At 35.6% G+C, this 20476-nt stretch overlaps 1 long non-coding RNA gene across 1 annotated transcript in view; it reads right to left on the bottom strand.

Moving 5' to 3' along the window:
• Positions 1 to 965: 965 nt before the first annotated feature.
• The window catches only part of LOC150096190 (uncharacterized), a 57947-nt gene continuing 38436 nt past the window's right edge, over positions 966 to 20476 (bottom strand). Inside the window, exon 3 of the long non-coding RNA XR_016549942.1 lies at positions 966 to 1077. This is a non-coding gene — a long non-coding RNA (uncharacterized LOC150096190). The remainder of the gene's footprint in view (positions 1078 to 20476) is intronic.

The following is a 20476-nucleotide window of genomic DNA, read 5'->3' as shown; positions in this document are numbered from 1 at the left end:
CAATTTGTCAGGAATTTCTCGAACACATAGGCCTGCAATGCTGCAACTTATTACAACGCCTCTTTTGAACTCCGTCAGTTTCCTTCAAGGAGCAATTTCATCCGTATACAATTGCGCTGACTTCTGTGCAGGGTATTGCTCCAATTGATATCGGCGGCAACAAACAGGTGGCTCATTACATTGTACTCTGCACATTGCCCATCGGGGTATTCGTTATCATCTCTTCAGTCAGTGTACAGGGATATGCATACACTCTCTCCTCAGATAGGCGAAGTTCCAATGGCAGAAGTAAAACGAAATCTTACACATAGGAAAACCTTCTTGTAGTTGTCGTTTATAGTCTGAATATCATAATCATAATCATTTCGAAGGTGATTTATCACGATATTTTTGACTTGGAAAGAACAATTTCCTACGTGCTAAAATGGCTTACACAGAAAATAGAGTAAAGATTTTAATCCTGTTGGTGTGCAAAAATGTTTTGTACACTCGAAGGAATTAGAGATAAGCGAACGTAAGATGGAAATAAACCCGTCCTCACTACTATGATTTGTAGTAGTTTCCTTCTAACGATATTTTTGACTTAAAAAAAAGAACATTTTTCTTTCGTGTTAAAAATGCCTCACACAAAAAATATAGAAAAACTTTTAATGCTTAATAAAAATTTTGCATACCCATTAATAACAGCAACCAACTAATCAATTAAAGTTACCCGAAGGAAAAATGGAAGTTACCCCATCATCACAACGCTGATTTGTTTCAGTTTCCTACTGAAGATCATAATAAGTTTCATTAAAACCTAGTAAATTAAAATAAATATTAATTAAAGTCCTGATCTAAGGGCCTTGATATTTCTGAAAAACATCGTAGCACATTACGTAAAAACAAAGAAGGAATATTTCTAAAGAACTGACAGAGAATCATAGAATGGTACACTTTATAGTAACATCATTGAATAGAGATATCAATCACTGTTTGGTCCTTATTATAGGTAATTTCTCTATAACGTTTTTCCATATATAATCAGGGCCGGCCTTCTCTATAAAGGGATCCGCATGCAAGAAACCTTTTGGGGCCCTGAAATATTTTTCAAAGGTAAAAATTAAAGGACTCGAAATAAACGTATTGTAAAACCTCTTACCTGCAAATGATTTTGGCACAGGAAAACAAAAAAAAAAAAAAACGCATTCGAAATATAACAGGTTAACATAACGTTTACTGAACACAAAAGAAAAGTATTAAATAATTAAAATAAACAAATATTTAACACAAACAAAAGTAACCTGGCTCACCAACTAGCGCACAAAAACTATTTACAATTAATTATTGTTTAAAGTAATAAAAAATTAATTTAAGCACATGAAAAAATAAATAGGTTTACTATTTAGGGGCCTAGTTTTACTAACACGTGTATTGCTTAATATGTATTTATTTAAATATGCGATTTTTTTATTTTTTTTTGCTGTGTCATTAATTATTTCAGAAAAATTACCATTTTTGGCAATTTCCTTTTCGATGCTTAATATAGCAAGTGCATTTAAGCGTTCTTCGCACATACTTGACCCAAGATAATTCTTTATCGATTTTAATTTGCTAAAAGAACGCTCTGCACTTGCTATAGTAACTGGTAACGTAAAGAAAATTTTCAATACAGTTAGCACATTTGGAAATAGTTCATTAGAACTATTATTTAATATTTATTGCAATATGTCTTGCGCGTTATTTACATTTTTTGGTCTAAGATCAATTCTCGTAACAAATCAATTTCCTGGATTAAGTCTTCATTTACATCTTTACTATAATATTTTACAAAATCCCTTGAGCGGTTTTCTAGTTCATTTTTTTCTGATGTTTTTATATCAGTGATTAATTTAAAATAAGAAATAACATTGGGTATATTTTTAAATCTCTCATCTGTTTGTACAATAACAGTATCAATCACAACGTTGAAAAAGTGACATCTAAATTCCTCTACCGGGTTTAGTAAACTTCATCTTCTGCTAGTTCGGAAAATAATCTTTTTCTTTTTCGAATTCTTTTTTCAAGAGAAGTCTTCGGAAATATTCAAGTTTCGTGCTATCATTTTTGCGTCGTCTAAAAATGTGTTAAATTTTGATCTTAAATTTTGGATTTCATTTTTAATTTTATTCACTAAATTAAAAGTAAAGTCAAGAACAATTGTTTTTGCTTGAAATAGTTTGTTGATACTATTAATTTTTGACAATATTGTCAACCACACCGATAAGCTTAAAATAAATGGCATTTCCTGTAACGAATCTAGTAGACTTTTTGCTTTGGATACTGCTGTGTTATCGTTAATTGCACCAATAAATTCTTCTAAGGCATTATAAGTTTGATCAAACTGTGTATACACTGCTTTGACTGCGTCTATTTTGGCTTCCCATCGAGTATCACATAATGGTTTAAGCGTAATATTTAAATGCTTTTGTATAATTTCCCACCTTTTTGTAGATGCAGAAAATACGCAGTATAAACGTTGCAATATTCCGAAAAATGTTTTACAATATATACTACTGGAAGCAGCATCACAAATGATCAAATTAAAAGAATGTGATAAGCAAGGTAAGTAGTATGGGTGGCGGTAGTGACCAGATCAAGATCAAGATAAGATAAGGAATCGTGACGTGATTGGTTGATGACGTCATTGTGTGCATGGCTTCATGGGTGTGGGATGTTTGGAATTTTCCTGTGGGCAACTGTGTCACTGGCTTCTGTTGTTGTGTTTTGGTTCGCGTATGGGATTATGGGTGATGATAGATAAGGATTCGTGTTGTGATTGGTGGTGCACTAGTGACCAGATGAAGATCAAGATAAGATAAGGAATCGTGTCGTGGGTGTGTGTTGTTTTCAGAAGTAGGTAAGTGACGTCATTTGTTATTTGTAAATAAGTGACGTTATTGTTTTGAATGGAAAGTAAGATATATTAGTGGATAAGGAATCGTGTCGTGATTGGTGGGACACTACTGACCAGATCAAGATCAAGATAAGATAAGGAATCGTGACGTGAATGTTTGTTGTTATTGATTTTGGAATGTTTGGAATTTCGCTGCGACCCTCGTTTGTCGGGGACATCACGTGGTGTGTTTGGTGATATTTAGAGATAAGAATCGTGACGTTATGTGTTTGGAAATTTCTGAGGAACATATGTTTCTCTGTGATATCACATGGTATTTTAGTTTGGCTATGGAATTGTGGGCGATGTTTTTGAGATAAGATATCTTAGAACTTTCCCAGAGTGACACACATCCGTCATTGTCGTCATGTTTTGTTTGGTTGTATAAGGATGGGTGTACTAATTTTCCAATACATTTGGGATATTTCTTTCCTGTTAAAGAGTGGGAATACTAAGAATAGAGTAGACTCGAGATGGCATCAGTCTTTCGAGGTTTTCTGAATAATTTAATTATATACTGGTGTTTCTTAAACACTTTTTTTTTTTTTTTCCCATAGCTCATCTGTATTTTTTCTATATTCATATTCTAATCAAGTTCATATTTTATTCATAATTCATCCGGATATTTTGATTTGTCTAAAAGTAAGATCTTAAAGTTCAATAAATAAATAAATAAACAAATCGTGTGTGTATTCACGGTTATTTCAAAACTGTTCTTACTTAAGCATACATACATACATAACACATCAAAGACACTGATTGTTCTTTTAAGTTTACATATTTATTTCACAGATATTATTTACATTGCAATATGCAAGAAATAGGAATTGAATTTACATATATCACCAATGCAAATGGTGTTTTTCTTGGCGTAACATTTCTTTGATGAGACAAGTTTGATTGCCTGATTTTGATACTGCTTCCCAGATAATTATGGCAACTTCAGCCTTCACTAATATTACCAGTACTGCTATAAAAGCAAGTATCCGGCACTTTTTCGATAGTTCTTGATTTTCACCTGCAAAGAAAAAAAAATCATTGATAGTAATGGAAAAGTTAGCAGATTACTATAATCCTAATACAGTAGTTAGTTTTGGAAGTATCAAAGCTTTACAGAAACATACAAATTTGTCACATGAAACCGTGAAAAGTTGGTTAGCAACAAAACCTACTTATGTGAGACATAAGCCCATTAGAAGAAAGTTTAAACGCAATCAAATCAAAGTCCCGACACTTTTACACACTTTTCAATGTGATTTAGCAGATATGTCATCCCTTGCAAAAGAGAATGGGGGTGTGTGTTTCCTTCTTGTATGCATTGATTGTTTTTCCCGATTTGCGTGGGTTCGAACACTGAAGAAGAAATCAGCAGACGATGTTGTTAAGGCTTTCGAGTCTATTTTTAAAGAGGAAATGCCATGTTACATAAACACTGATCAAGGAAAAGAGTTTTGCAACAAGAAAGTTCGTGCATTGTTTAAGAACCATAATATTCATTTCTACACAACCAGGAGTGAAATGAAAGCACCCATTGCAGAAAGATTTATCAGAACATTGAAAACAAAGATCTACAAATAGATGACGTATACTAAAAGTAAAAGTTATAAGAAAGTTTTGCCGACCCTTGTACATACTTATAACCTCACACCACACCGCACTATCGGTATGGCTCCTTCGCAAGTTAACCTTCACAACGAGGATCGTGTTTGGAAATATTTGTACGGAACCCAAGAGGAGACTACCAATCCAAAATTTCAAGTAGGTGATAGTGAGGTTTTAAGTGATGATACCCACAAATTTAGAAAAGGGTATTGGGGTAACTGGACACGAGAATTGTTCACTATTGTTCAGGTTATTAATAGAAACCCTGTAGTATATAGAGTTCGCAGTCGGGACGGAGAGATAGTAGAGGGAACTTTCTATGAACCTCAACTGCAAAAGGCTAACCTTTATCCATGGGTAATGAAATACCAAGTATTTCCTATGGGGCATCCCGAAGTTATTATCGATAATTTCGACTATTCTCCTGGGGTATACTTTGGTATTTTCCATGCAAAAGTGGAAGCACCTACAGATCTCTTTTTACCGGTTTTTCCCATCACAGTTAACGAAAAATTAATCTTCCCCCTGTGTGGAAAGTGTGCTTCCGAAATGGCCCCATTATGCTCTCATACTGACCGATCATTTACAGGTTATTGGTGCAGTCCAGAGTTAGATTTAGCACGTTCTCGTGGTTATAAAGTTGAAAAAAGAATCCAAACAATACTATTTCTCTGACAGTCCCAAAAGATTACAACCTTTTGTTTCCCAAGGAGGCCGCAGGTTTGGGCCTTCTACTGGGTTTTAATCAGATTGGTGTTAAACTGAAAGGTACAATCACAGGGAAATATCCAGTTGATATAAAGAGGGGTGTAGCCGCATATTTTGTTTATTCTGATTTAATCCAAGAACACATAGTTGGTGATACATGTGCACCATTGTTACGAGTTGTTCAGTACAGCACTAAGTGTTCCTTCGTTTTTGCTCAACCTGATTATTATCCGTTACGAAAACAAACATTTCAGTCAATTAGCATTGAAATTCGTTCTGACAGCGGCGAATTGTTCCACTTTCGTGGTGGCAAGACAATAGTTAAATTACAGTTCCGACAAGTGAAGGATGACTGATTATCTCAGATATTACACATTTCAGGCAGGTGGGGCTCAAATGTTTACGGGCCCCCCAACACAGCGTGGGTACGGATTAGGTAGCATTTTCAGAAGTGCCTTCTCCTTTCTAAGTCCACTTTTAAAACCTGCAGCTCAATTTGTCGGTCGTCAAGCCTTAAAAGCCGGTCAGCATATGATAGGAGATGTATTGGAAGGGGTGCCTGTACGTCGAGCCTTTATAAACAGAGCATCAGAAGCTGGGAAAACCATTGCTGAAAAGGCTCAGAGTCGATTACTTCAGAGAGGTCAAGGAAGCAAGAAGAAAAAAAAACGAATACTAAAAAACGCAAGCGAGATGACATCTTTTGCTGAGGATATGATGTCAGAGTTAGATCTTTATTCCCACCCTCGTGTCAACATGTGTGTGGAAAGAAGTTCTTATGTTACCTACCAACCAATATCCAGTACTGACAGTGGAGGTCCTGTGGAATTTTGCATACCAGGTACATCTGAAGAATACTTGGATTTGGGAAACTCATACCTACGTGTTCGTGTGCGTATCACCGACAATGATAATAAACCTATCGAAGATTCTTCAGTTGGTGTTGTGAATAATTTTTTCCATTCCCTGTTCAGTCAAATTGACGTTTTTCTCCAAGATAAACTAGTGAATGTGGCATCAGACACGTATCCTTATAGGGCTTATATTGAAAATCTACTAAATTATGACAGAGATGCTAAAAACACTCAACTCACAAATGAACTATTTGTTAAAGATGATGTGGCTAATGTTAGTGATATGTTTACCAAAAGTGAATGTGGGATGCGTAGACGACAAGCTCGAATTAACCAATCAAAAAGTGTCGAGATGCTTGGACGAATACACGCTGACATCATGCATCAAGACCGGTACTTGATCAATAACGTTACTGTTCGTGTTCGTATGGTTCGCAGTTCTCCCGAATTTTGTTTACTGACTGCAAATGCTGATTCTAAGGCTAAAGTACAAATTGAAGAGGCTACACTTTTTGTCCGCAAAGTCAAAATAAATTCAAAGATTCAACTGGCTCACCTGTCTGTGTTAGACAAGTCAAACATGATATACCCCATCAATCGTGTGCAAGTGTCCTATTTTTCAATTCCCAAGGGTATGTCAGATGCCACACGAGACAATCTGTATCTAGGTGAAATACCATCTAGATTAATTATTGGACTGGTCGCTAGTGATGGATTTAATGGCACTTTCAACAGAAATCCATTTAATTTTCATCATTTCAATCTGAATTTTCTTGTAGTGACCGCTGACGGTATTCAGTATCCCTCACAACCTTTGACTCCGAACTTCAAAGAAAGGCATTACAGCAGGTGTTACATGTCACTGTTCACATCACTAGGTAAATGGAACAGGGACTGTGGTAATGACATTTCTTATGAAGAATACGTAAAGGGAAACGTTCTCTATGGATTTGACTTATCGCCAGATCAAAATGCCGTTGCCCCCCATGTCAGCCTGTTAAGAAGTGGAAGTGTGCGACTCGAAGTTAAATTTGCTCAACCTCTTCCTGAAAACATCACAGTGGTTCTTTATGCAGAATTTGAGTGTACGTTATCCGTAACAAAGGATCGTTCTGTGTTAGTGGACTATGAACACTGAACAATTAGTAAGCATACTAGAGTTAGAACCCACGACGAGAAAAGTGGGTTTAGGAGTTTGTGCTCGTGATGAATTGCCACAATATCCGATCAGAAAACAACAGTCGATGTTCGTCGTGAACACAGATCCGACCTGGTTGCCAGGACAACATTGGCAAGCTATCTATATTAAAGACAAACACGGTGATTTTTTCGATAGCTTCGGTCGTCCACCCGAAAACGATATTGTTAACTTTCTGAATATTAATACTAATAAATGGTATTATAATTCTGTAGCTGTACAAGCTAAGGAATCTGTCGCGTGTGGTTTGCACTGTGTGTATTTTTTAATATTGAGATGTCGTGGTCTTTCTATGCAAAATATTATTAGCAAATGTTATTCTAAGGATTTGTGGTTAAATGATATTGTAGTAACTAATGCTGTTACAGATCATTTACTGAAAATAAAAAAATAATTTAAAAAAAAAAATAATAATTGTTTTTTTTTTTCACTTACCATTTTTTCCAAACCAGTTTCTTATTCCCACGCAGCTTTCGGGGAGATAGAGAGATGAATTTGGTACTCCTTCTTCGAGCTCTCTTGCGGGGAGGGATTGGAGTGGAAGCATTTTCTTCACTGGGACTGGCTGACGTTGATGGTTGATGGAAATGGTTCTGGGTATTTGATTTGTTCAGTAAAGGTTCTGGACGTGGTATTCTATGTTCCTGTTGCTCTCCTTCTGTGAGAGCCAATTGGTTTTTCAACCCTAAATACTTTTGCAGAACATTTAAATATGCTTTTACTTTTTCATCTGCATGTTTATTTCTTATTTTTAAAATAGCACTCATTCCGTCATCAAGTGCATACAATTCACGCTCCTCTGGTGATTGGAGAAGCGTAAATTTTTTAAACATATTCATTTTCTAATAAGTGAAGTCAATAAAGGAACAATGATACTGCCTAATAATGGGAACAGTGCTCCTCCGTGCTGTAAAACCAATTTTCTTCTGGTTATGAAGGGAAGCGATTTGTTACTTAGTGCTCTTATATTTTTTTTTTCCTTCGTAGGCGTGACTTTTGCATGCTTTTTAGTGGAATATTTCCACATAATACATTTTTGCAAATTTCACAGAGTGTGGTGATTTGGCTGGAGGTGCAATGTTTTAAAGCATCACTTGCTTGTTTGGGAGAGGAATGAGATAAGTACTTGATGAGATATTCATAGCGTTTGAGTCTATCAGCCATTCAGGGATAAATACTGTATTGGGTTCTTCTCCTGGCAGAATCCGTGACCTCAAGCGTAAAATATCAGGTGTTTCCTGTCTAAAGTCTAAAACTAAATATGAGTGGGGTTCCCGTGTTGCATCTTTATAAATCTGAACTAACACGTTCGTTTGTCCTGGAAATACTTGGGAAGCTAAATGAGAAAACTGCAAAGAGTCTCGGGGATTTTTAAAAGCAATAACATAATGACTACTGAGAGAAATTGTACGAAAATGTGTACCTTTACAGAATAAATTTTGTGTCAGTAGAATGACACTAAGGTTACGGTGATGTGAACCTTTTATGAATACATCAGCTAGTTCCGTGCTGTCCTTAGCCTGGTGAACCAAATCATCGATTATGAGTAAATTTCTCACATTAGAATCAAATTCAGGTAACTTCAAACCATTCACGAATTCTATATTGGTAAATTTTTTAAATTTATCTTGATTTTCACTGTAACAGTAAACGATTCGTTCCGGTGGTGGTTTGATTAGTTGATTACAATGTTCTATGAGAGACAACACGAATGTTGTTTTTCCTGACTGAGTAGCTCCCGAAATTATACATGTAAATGGATGTATGAACATATTGAAAATGATAACATAATAAGACTGTGATTGTTTTATATAATCAGAGATCATGTAAAAACAAATAGATACTTGTTTTAATATCAAAAAAATCTCCTTGTCAACATTTTTTTTTTATCACAGTCACCATGTAATCATGCCAAGACGACTTTCTTTTTTAATTCTAAGGGAAAAAAAAGCTATTGTGGAATAATAGTAACAATAACATTGATGTAAAAAATTGTACAAGAGAAGGGCGACACTGCAGATCATCGTGTTGGGAAACAACCATGGATTTTTACCTACTAGGTAGAATGTTGTTTAGTTTTCTGTCCCATAGATAGCATCTTTTGCTTATGGGGTATATGAGTGTAAGGAATTATCCTTTAAAATACCCATAGGGAAAAGTGCATGTGTCTGTTGACACTATGCGCTTCGCAAAAGTGTATCCAAATCTTTTTGTTACTGAGGTCGTTTTGAGTTGACAGGTCCATTTGTCTCTGTGGACAGAAAATGGTACAGGAATTTGAATATTTTGTGGCTCACCCCTTACTGCTGCAATCATAGATTCCAGATTAATCTCAGTGGCTGTGCGAGAATTTAAAGTAATGCCTTTGCATTTGGTCACAATCTTACCCCCCTGCGTTCTGTAGGAATAAGATTTGGGGCCTGTGGTAACAAACTCAACAATAAAGTCACCGTCGAGTTCGTCACCTAGCTCCCCAAGGTAGTGACCAATGGACGGTGAGTAATCGCCCGGTTTTTCACTGAAAATGACAGAATCAGTATCTGTGTATAAAAGCCGTCTTTGCAAAGGTTCCATGACCTCGTATAACTTTATCCTACCGTAGGCAGCTACAAATGAGGAGATGACAGCATTTCCTTTCCTATTTTCAGGTTCAGTGCCTTCAATAGGAGAGTAGGCAACCATCATCTGCTCTTCTGAAACTAACCTGGCATCTTGGATAACTTTACTGTTATCTAAAAAAAGTTCTACGAGGTCTTCATAAGAGGAAATCACCTGGGTCTGAGTTCTTAACATTCTCATGCCAAGCCTTCCCCATAGAGAATTCAAACAAAGCTTAGCAAGTGAACGTTTACCAGGGTTTTTACTAATGTGTTCACTATTTAACATAACACCTTCCCTTAGCAAAAACTCGTCTAGATAAGCCTGTCAGTTTTGACCTTCAGGCCATCCAGATGCTTCCTGTTTCAGCTTCAGAAAGGTATCAATATAGTGAGCAAAGAAGTTTTCTTCCCCTTCAAATTTTTGAGAAAAATGCCACACCTCGTAAAATTCAATAACTTTATAACCACGAGAACGTGCTAAATCTAACTCTGGACTGCACCAATAACCTGTAAATGATCGGTCAGTATGAGAGCATAATGGGGCCATTTCGGAAGCACACTTTCCACACAGGGGGGAAGATTAATTTTTCGTTAACTGTGATGGGAAAAACCGGTAAAAAGAGATCTGTAGGTGCTTCCACTTTTGCATGGCAAATACCAAAGTATACCCCAGGAGAATAGTCGAAATTATCGATAATAATTTCGGGATGCCCCATAGGAAATACTTGGTATTTCATTACCCATGGATAAAGGTTAGCCTTTTGCAGTTGAGGTTCATAGAAAGTTCCCTCTACTATCTCTCCGTCCCGACTGCGAACTCTATATACTACAGGGTTTCTATTAATAACCTGAACAATAGTGAACAATTCTCGTGTCCAGTTACCCCAATACCCTTTTCTAAATTTGTGGGTATCATCACTTAAAACCACACTATCACCTACTTGAAATTTTGGATTGGTAGTCTCCTCTTGGGTTCCGTACAAATATTTCCAAACACGATCCTCGTTGTGAAGGTTAACTTGCGAAGGAGCCATACCGATAGTGCGGTGTGGTGTGAGGTTATAAGTATGTACAAGGGTCGGCAAAACTTTCTTATAACTTTTACTTTTAGTATACGTCATCCATTTGTAGATCTTTGTTTTCAATGTTCTGATAAATCTTTCTGCAATGGGTGCTTTCATTTCACTCCTGGTTGTGTAGAAATGAATATTATGGTTCTTAAACAATGCACGAACTTTCTTGTTGCAAAACTCTTTTCCTTGATCAGTGTTTATGTAACATGGCATTTCCTCTTTAAAAATAGACTCGAAAGCCTTAACAACATCGTCTGCTGATTTCTTCTTCAGTGTTCGAACCCACGCAAATCGGGAAAAACAATCAATGCATACAAGAAGGAAACACACACCCCCATTCTCTTTTGCAAGGGATGACATATCTGCTAAATCACATTGAAAAGTGTGTAAAAGTGTCGGGACTTTGATTTGATTTCGTTTAAACTTTCTTCTAATGGGCTTATGTCTCACATAAGTAGGTTGTGTTGCTAACCAACTTTTCACGGTTTCATGTGACAAATTTGTATGTTTCTGTAAAGCTTTGATACTTCCAAAACTAACTACTGTATTAGGATTATAGTAATCTGCTAACTTTTCCATTACTATCAATGATTTTTTTTTTCTTTACAGGTGAAAATCAAGAACTATTGAAAAAGTGCCAGATACTTGCTTTTATAGCAGTACTGGTAATATTAGTGACAGCTGAAGTTGCCATAATTATCTGGGAAGCAGTATCAAAATCAGGCAATCAAACTTGTCTCATCAAAGAAATGTTACGCCAAGAAAAACACCATTTGCATTGGTGATATATGTAAATTCAATTCCTATTTCTTGCATATTGCAATGTAAATAATATCTGTGAAATAAATATGTAAACTTAAAAGAACAATCAGTGTCTTTGATGTGTTATGTATGTATGCTTAAGTAAGAACAGTTTTGAAATAACCGTGAATACACACACGATTTGTTTATTTATTTATTTATTGAACTTTAAGATCTTACTTTTAGACAAATCAAAATATCCGGATGAATTATGAATAAAATATGAACTTGATTAGAATATGAATATAGAAAAAATACAGATGAGCTATGGGAAAAAAAAAAAAAGTGTTTAAGAAACACCAGTATATAATTAAATTATTCAGAAAACCTCGAAAGACTGATGCCATCTCGAGTCTACTCTATTCTTAGTATTCCCACTCTTTAACAGGAAAGAAATATCCCAAATGTATTGGAAAATTAGTACACCCATCCTTATACAACCAAACAAAACATGACGACAATGACGGATGTGTGTCACTCTGGGAAAGTTCTAAGATATCTTATCTCAAAAACATCGCCCACAATTCCATAGCCAAACTAAAATACCATGTGATATCACAGAGAAACATATGTTCCTCAGAAATTTCCAAACACATAACGTCACGATTCTTATCTCTAAATATCACCAAACACACCACGTGATGTCCCCGACAAACGAGGGTCGCAGCGAAATTCCAAACATTCCAAAATCAATAACAACAAACATTCACGTCACGATTCCTTATCTTATCTTGATCTTGATCTGGTCAGTAGTGTCCCACCAATCACGACACGATTCCTTATCCACTAATATATCTTACTTTCCATTCAAAACAATAACGTCACTTATTTACAAATAACAAATGACGTCACTTACCTACTTCTGAAAACAACACACACCCACGACACGATTCCTTATCTTATCTTGATCTTCATCTGGTCACTAGTGCACCACCAATCACAACACGAATCCTTATCTATCATCACCCATAATCCCATACGCGAACCAAAACACAACAACAGAAGCCAGTGACACAGTTGCCCACAGGAAAATTCCAAACATCCCACACCCATGAAGCCATGCACACAATGACGTCATCAACCAATCACGTCACGATTCCTTATCTTATCTTGATCTTGATCTGGTCACTACCGCCACCCATACTACTAAGGTACATAAATTGCATGAGGGTTTAAACTGATTATTCTAGATTGTACGCCTTTATATGTTCCCTTCATATTGCTACCGTTGTCGTATGCTTGCCCTCTACAATTCATAATATCTAAATCAAGCTCACCTATTCTTTTTAAAAGCGAATTTGCTACTCCTTCACCAGTCACATCAGTTACTTCAATAAATCCGATAAATGACTCGTTTATAATTAATTTTTTATCTACAAAATTTACATATCTAATAATTATTGAAGTTTGTTCCTTGTGAGAAATATCAGGAGTACAATCCATTTGGATACTGTAATATATGGCTGCTTTTATATCGTCTTTAATTTTATTAAGGAATTCATTACCTAATGCAGCAATAATTTCCTCTTGAAATCTATGCGCCAAATGATGCACAATTCTTTTTTTTCTCGTATTTTTAATTCTGTTTACATGATCCACTAGCACAGGATCATATTTACTTAATAATTCTATTAAACTTAAAAAATTTTCATTATTCGGCGTTCCTATTGTTTCATGGGATCCTCGAAATGACAGATTATTACTTGCTAAAAATAGAATTACATCTGCAATTATTTGGAATAGTAATTTTTGACGTTCGGTTTCTTTATTTATATTAATTTGATTTGTTCTGTCAACGGTCGAACATAAATTAAGCCTATTTAGTAATTCTTGCCAAGCAACAAAAGAATTAAAGTGACCAACAGAAAGCTCATGATCTCGAATTACAGATGACAGTTTTCTCGGTTTATTAAAACCATATATAAATCGTGTTGATTGATCTTTCCCTCTTCTTTTGGAAAATAATACACAACAAAAGCAAAACACTGAGTCTTGAGCTTTTAAGGAAACTAACCAGCTGCGAAGCTGAGTTTCACAATTTGGCATTTTTTTTTAAATAGTACGATGTAGAAAATGATCTACCTTCAACATTCTTAACGAATCTAACAGATAAGCTTAGGCGTTGCTGGTTATTCATGACTTATTTTTCACGGTATTAACAACACCACAAACACTTTTTTCAACAAGGATGTTTTATTAACGCTAATATTTCGCTGATTTTCAACTCAGCATCATCAGAGCACAACACACATGTAAACGCGACAGTGAGTGAGTGAAACAATATAATTGCAGAAAGACAAAAGATCCAAAGTCCTATTTTTGGCGCCCTCTAACGAAAAAAAAAAAGGCAGCAGTTATCCAGGAGTTTTTCTTAGGATAACCGTCTCCCAAATTTTTGGCAAATTAATGCTTGGCTTCTTCAGGTCGTAAACCTATCGTCGGAAACACTCACTGAAGAAGCCAAGAACGCCCTCAGTTTAGGACATAACTTTGCCATCGCGCCCAAACAAATTCCTAAACTCGAAATTATGATGAAAGTAGAACGGGGTATCCGCGATCTTCCGCCAGCAATGGCCAATAACGTGCGACTAGACATAGCAAGTATTATAAACAAAGCTAAGCCTCCAAAAAGTAATATACCACATAAGCAAATAACTGCCCTAAAAAGTTATACAATAATAAAAATATTATTATTACAAAAGCAGATAAAGGAAATGCAACAGTTATCATGAATAAAGAAGAGTATAACAAAAAAATGCAAGATCTCATATGTGACAATTCTACGTATCAAATTATACATCGAGACCCTACAATGTCGCAAAAGAAAAAAGTCCGAAAATTACTAAAAAAAGTGACATCATGGCCCAAAGAAATCATCAGGAAAATAAAACCAATTCATGTTAAAACACCCCGTATTTATGGATTACCAAAAATCCACAAAACTAATGTTCCCCTACGCCCCATAGTTGATAGCATAGATAGTCCCACATATAAACTGGCCCGGCATTTAGCTAAGTCGCTTGCCCCTCTTACTGGCAACTCCTCTACTTTTGTAAAAAATTCTATCCATTTCAAAACACTGGTTAAAAATCTAATCCTAAAAAATTCAGACATAATGGTTAGTTTCGATGTCACCTCCCTATTTACCAATGTACCACTTATAGACACTCTTGAATTAATCAAGTCTAAATTTCCCCCAGATATTTTTGAATTATTTCAATTTACCATGAATGCAGGTTACTTTACATGGGGGGGGGGGAAATTCTACAAACAGATTAATGGTACTTCTATGGGTTCCCCCCTCTCCCCCCCGTTAGCAAATTTTTACATGGAACACTTTGAAAACAAAATACTTACCACAGCTACATACAAGCCACCAGTATGGTTGCGCTATGTAGATGATGTGTTTGCCATGTGGCCCCATGGACAAGACACTTTGGATGCTTTTGTCACCTACCTAAACAGCCAACACCCTAAAATTCACTTCACAGTAGAAAAAGAATCAAATAACTGGTTACCATTTCTTGACACATTAGTCACCCGCCTGTCAGATGGATCACTATCTTTTTCTATTTACAGGAAGCCTACACACACAGGAAGATACCTACATAAACAATCACATCATCATCCAGTCCAACAGTACGGCATTTTAAAAACACTTACACACAGAGCCAGAGCCATTTGTTCTAACGATACAACTCTGACCACTGAACTCCAGTACCTGCGCCATACGTTCTTAGCCAACGGCTACAATCCCTACAAAATAGAAAAAATACTACATAGGCCCATTACTGTGCCCCCCCACCTAATACACAAGAATACAACATGACCATTTCTATTCCCTATATCAGAGGTACATCGGAAAAGATAGCCAAAGTATTATTGAAACATGGCCTTCGCACCACCTTCAAGCCTCATGTCAAGCTGGCAACTCTGATCCGCTCACCAAAGGATAAACTTCACCCTTTAGCACACCCAGGAGTGTATGAAGTTCCATATGACTGTCACTTGGCCTATTATGGGCAAACAGGCAGATCAGTGAACATCCGCCTGGAAGAACATGAAAGATACATTCGCTACTATTATTATGGCAAGTCGGGACTGGCAGACCACGCTTTGGACACTCCTTCACACAGGATTAGATGGAGGAAAACGAATGTGCTATTTAGGAGTCGTTATAGATCTGAAAGACTATTTTTTGAGTCAGCAATGGCTTTGAAGAATTCTCCCAACCTTAACAAATATGGTTGCATTAATTTGCCAAAAATTTGGGAGACGGTTATCCTAAGAAAAACTCCTGGATAACTGCTGCCTTTTTTTTTTTTCTTCGTTAGAGGGCGCCAAAAATAGGACTTTAGATCTTTTGTCTTTCTGCAATTATATTGTTTCACTCACTCACTGTCGCGTTTACATGTGTGTTGTGCTCTGATGATGCTGAGTTGAAAATCAGCGAAATATTAGCATTAATAAAACATCCTTGTTGAAAAAAGTGTTTGTGGTGTTGTTAATACCGTGAAAAATAAGTCATGAATTCTTAACGAATGCATCTTGATGATGTTGTTTAGGTCCGGTTTAAATACAAAATAATCTAAATTTATTAGTTATAATATTTGGCCACAAACCTGAATCATTTATATTCACTTGATCACTATTATTATTGTTTTAATCGTTATTTGCTGTATCCAAAACGTTTGTATAATCAGACGCATTTTTTTCGACGAATCCCCCAGTTTCTACATTTTCGTTTAAAAGTTGTTTGGAGTTTTCTTCTTCAGTTGAAGTTTGAATCGCAACTGCTGAAGTCGTAGCAATTTCGTTGTCAGATTTATTTTGTAGCCATGAAAACAAATCTACGTGTGACTTTTTGAGATTTTGCTTTTCTTCTTGTTTCTTTTCTGCTGATTTCCTTTTTTGACACGAGAGAGATACTTTCTTGGCATGGACACTATGGGTTAGGCTTTGCCGTTCGAATAAGTAAATAATATTAAATATTTTTATCCCATAAATTAACAAAAAGTTAAATATGTACATACTTTTTACAATATTACAAAATTTTAGAAACACTCAAGAAATGTGTTTATTTTTTTCGTTTGCTTACTTCAGTACTTCAGTTTCACCTTTATCTATCACTATTAACTGAGTTGAAATTAACGTAGTGGAGATCTAATCACGTGCAGACAACACTTCATAATCCTAAATATTGATAATACATTTCACATAGCTTTAAAAATAACTTACCGTATTTACTGGAATATAACAGGTCCTTGCCTGTAACTCGCACCCCTGATTTTACTTAGCGAAAAATAGAAATTGAAAGGTTTCGCGTAACCTCGCACAAAAAAAAGTTTAATGACGTTCACCTCATGGCAATAGTGACTCGCTCATGGCAATAGATCCCGTGGCAAACCACGCGTCCTCCATACTAGCCAATACATCTGCAGACGCAAGTAAAAGCAGGTCGTTTTATTGTATCACTGAATAAGGTACAAACATTTGCAGTCTGAGTAATATATTTCTCAACAAATAGTGCAATTAGAGACAGATGGGATAAAAATGGCACTAACTAATGAATCACATATCCCTTCCCCCAAAAACTGTGCTATTTAGCCACAAGCAAAACACATGCTGCACTGGCAAACACTAAAAATTAGATGTGTTTAGTCTGTCCCCCCCTGCTCAAATGCATAGCAACAATAAAAATCAACAGAAAGTGTTAAAATTCGTAAACGTGTTAAAGCTAGGAAATATATAGTGAATATTGTTATGGCACTTTCAGATATTGAATTTGGTTGAAGAGAATTAGCATTTCAATTAAAAAATTGTCTGCTGACTTTTATCTTTGACTCGCGCGATCTTTTGTTAATATCGCACCAATCATATGCACATATCTTTACTGGCCTAGTACCATGGCTGTCTGTTCATTAGTCATTCGTGAAGGATTGTTCACCAATGACTAATGAACATCCGAAAATCAATGTAAAGGAAATTTGCTTTCCATCTAATAAGTTAAACATATTAATTGACAATAAATACTTCCAATCTATATTTTAATGAGTTACGATTTAATAAAATCCAAATATATATACACTTTAGAAAACGGATATGTTCTTTACGAAACATCAAAAGATATATCAAATGATGGTAAAGGAGTCATGCTACGTCTGGATGCCTGATGCATAATACAACAACTGAACTGGACAAAACTTGCACATCAGTATATCGCGAAGATATATCGATGGCTTGGAAATAGGATGTTTGTTTCTAATTTTCTTATTACTTATTATTATGGAAAAGTTGGTAGAGTTTAATTAATTATTGTTTTTATTTGGTATAGCTGTCCTTAATAAAATTGTATTATATTAGGTTGAGATATGTGTCAGCGAAGATGTTTAAAATGTATTTTTTTATTTAATTATTTTTTAAGATGAGCCCTGGGTTGTGTGCCGGAAAAAAGTCATTGGCATGCCACTTTTGGCAGGCATGTTAAGGGTTGTCCACCCCTGCTCTAGACTAACCAAATATGAAGAATATAATAACTATTTTTTCAACGGTTTCGATAACAGGCCAAATGATATAAATGTGTAACAGATTAGAAAAAAAACTAATGATGAATCAGACATTTTAGCATTTTAGGGTAAACATGTTTGTTAATTTTTATACACTGCATAAATGCCAAAAACCCTAATATAATAGAGAAACACAAATATATTATTATTACCGGGGACCCTAAAATCCTGTCGAAGAAATCCCTTTAGTTATAAGCAAAATTAGAAGAAGAAGAAAAAATACGTTTTTTCTGCAAATGTGTACCGACCGTGCCCACTCGATCGTGGGGTCCGGGTGCATTGCACCCATCGTACCCCCGAGATGGCGGGACGTGCATATAATATAAACTCCTCTCAGTTCCGTAATTTTATCTTTACAGCGGTCTGGTTGGTATGACAAATGTTAATAGTTAACTAATAGTTAACTGAAATATGATGGAAATGCATCAAGTTAGTGACTAATTTTATAATCATTTCAAGCAGTTTTTGATAAAGAGGTGCATCCCTAACACAGTAGTAAGGTGGTCAGGAACTTTGCTTTTCAGAAGCAAATGGGAAGTACCCGATTCGAATCCCACAGAAAACGTCAAGAACCTTTACAGGTTTTCTCAACTGAAGAAGCGTATTCGTTGACCTCATAACGAGTGGCATGTTTTTGATCGTATAAACGGAAAATCTATGAATCGTGAAGTGGATGTGTGTTATTATAGAGTTTGGAATGTTTGGAATTTTGCTGGGGCCCTCGTCTGTCAGGGACATCACGTGGTGTGTTTGGTTCGCTTAATGAATTGTGGGTGTTTGTAGAGATAAGAATCGTGACGTTATGTGTTTGGAAATTTCTGGGGAATATATGTCTCTGTGATATCACATGGTGTTTTGGTTTGGCTATGGAATTGTGGGCAATGTTTTTGAGATAAGATATCTTGAAATTTTCCCAGGGTGACACACGTCCATCATTGTCATCATGTTTTGTATTTGGTTATCTATAAATGGGTGTACTAATTTTCCAACACATTTTGGAGTATTTCTTTCCTGTTAAAAGGTGGGAAGTCTTAGAGTAGTGTCGTGATGTTGGCAGTGTTCAGGTTTTCTGAATAATTTAATTATGCTGGTGTCCCTCAAACACTTTTTTTCCATAGCTCATCCATATTTTCTTTTATATTCATAATCTAATCAAATTCATATTTTATTCATAATCTAATCAAATTCATATTTTATTCATAATCTAATCAAATTCATATTTTATTCATAATTCATGCGAATATTTTGATTTGTCTAAAATTAAGATCTTAAAGTTCATTAAATAAATAAATAAATTGTGTGTGAATTCACTGTGATTTCCAAAGTGATCTTACTTAAATATGCATAACACATCAATCAACGACACCATTTGCTCATTTAAGTTTACACATTTTATTGCACAGATATTATTTCCAATATAATAAGCAAAAATAGGAATTTACAGTCATCACCACTGTCTGTGGTGTTTTTCTTGTAACATTTCTTTGATGAGACATGAGCGATTGACTGACATTGATACTGCTTCCCATACTAAGATATAAATTTCACAGTCAATAACAAAAATAGCACTTGTATAAATATACTCAGTTGATGTTTTCATGATGGTTCTTGATTTTCACTTGCAAAGATTAAAAAAAAATCATTGTGATGGAAAAGTTAGCAGATTACTATAATCCTAATACAGTAGTTAGTTTTGGAAGTATCAAAGCTTTACAGAAACATACAAATTTGCCACATGAAACCGTGAATAGTTGGTTAGCAACACACAGCCTACTTATGTGAGACATAAACCCATTAGAAGAAAGTTTAAACGCAATCAAATTAAAGTCCCGACACTTTTACACACTTTTCAATGTGATTTGGAAGATATGTCATCCCATGCAAAAGAGAATGGGGGCGTGTGTTTCTTTCTTGTATGCATTGATTGTTTTTCCCGATTTGCGTGGGTTTGAACGCTGAAGAATAAATTATCAGACGCTGTTGTTAATGCTTTCTGTCTATTTTTAAAGAAGAAGTGCCATGTTACATAAACACTGATCAAGAAAACGAGTTTTGCAACAAGAAAGTTCGTGCATTGTTTACGAACCATAATATTCATTTTTACACGACCAGGAACAAAATGAAAGCACCCATTGCAGAAAGATTTATCAGAACATTGAG

This window comes from Typopeltis vanoorti, chromosome 19, assembly GCF_054136105.1.
Source record: "Typopeltis vanoorti isolate ZY-2024b chromosome 19, IOZ_Tvanoo_1.0, whole genome shotgun sequence".
Taxonomy (NCBI): domain Eukaryota; kingdom Metazoa; phylum Arthropoda; class Arachnida; order Uropygi; family Thelyphonidae; genus Typopeltis; species Typopeltis vanoorti.
The sequence above is the reverse complement of the archived record's forward strand: the minus strand, read 5'-3'. Positions and strand labels throughout refer to the sequence as shown.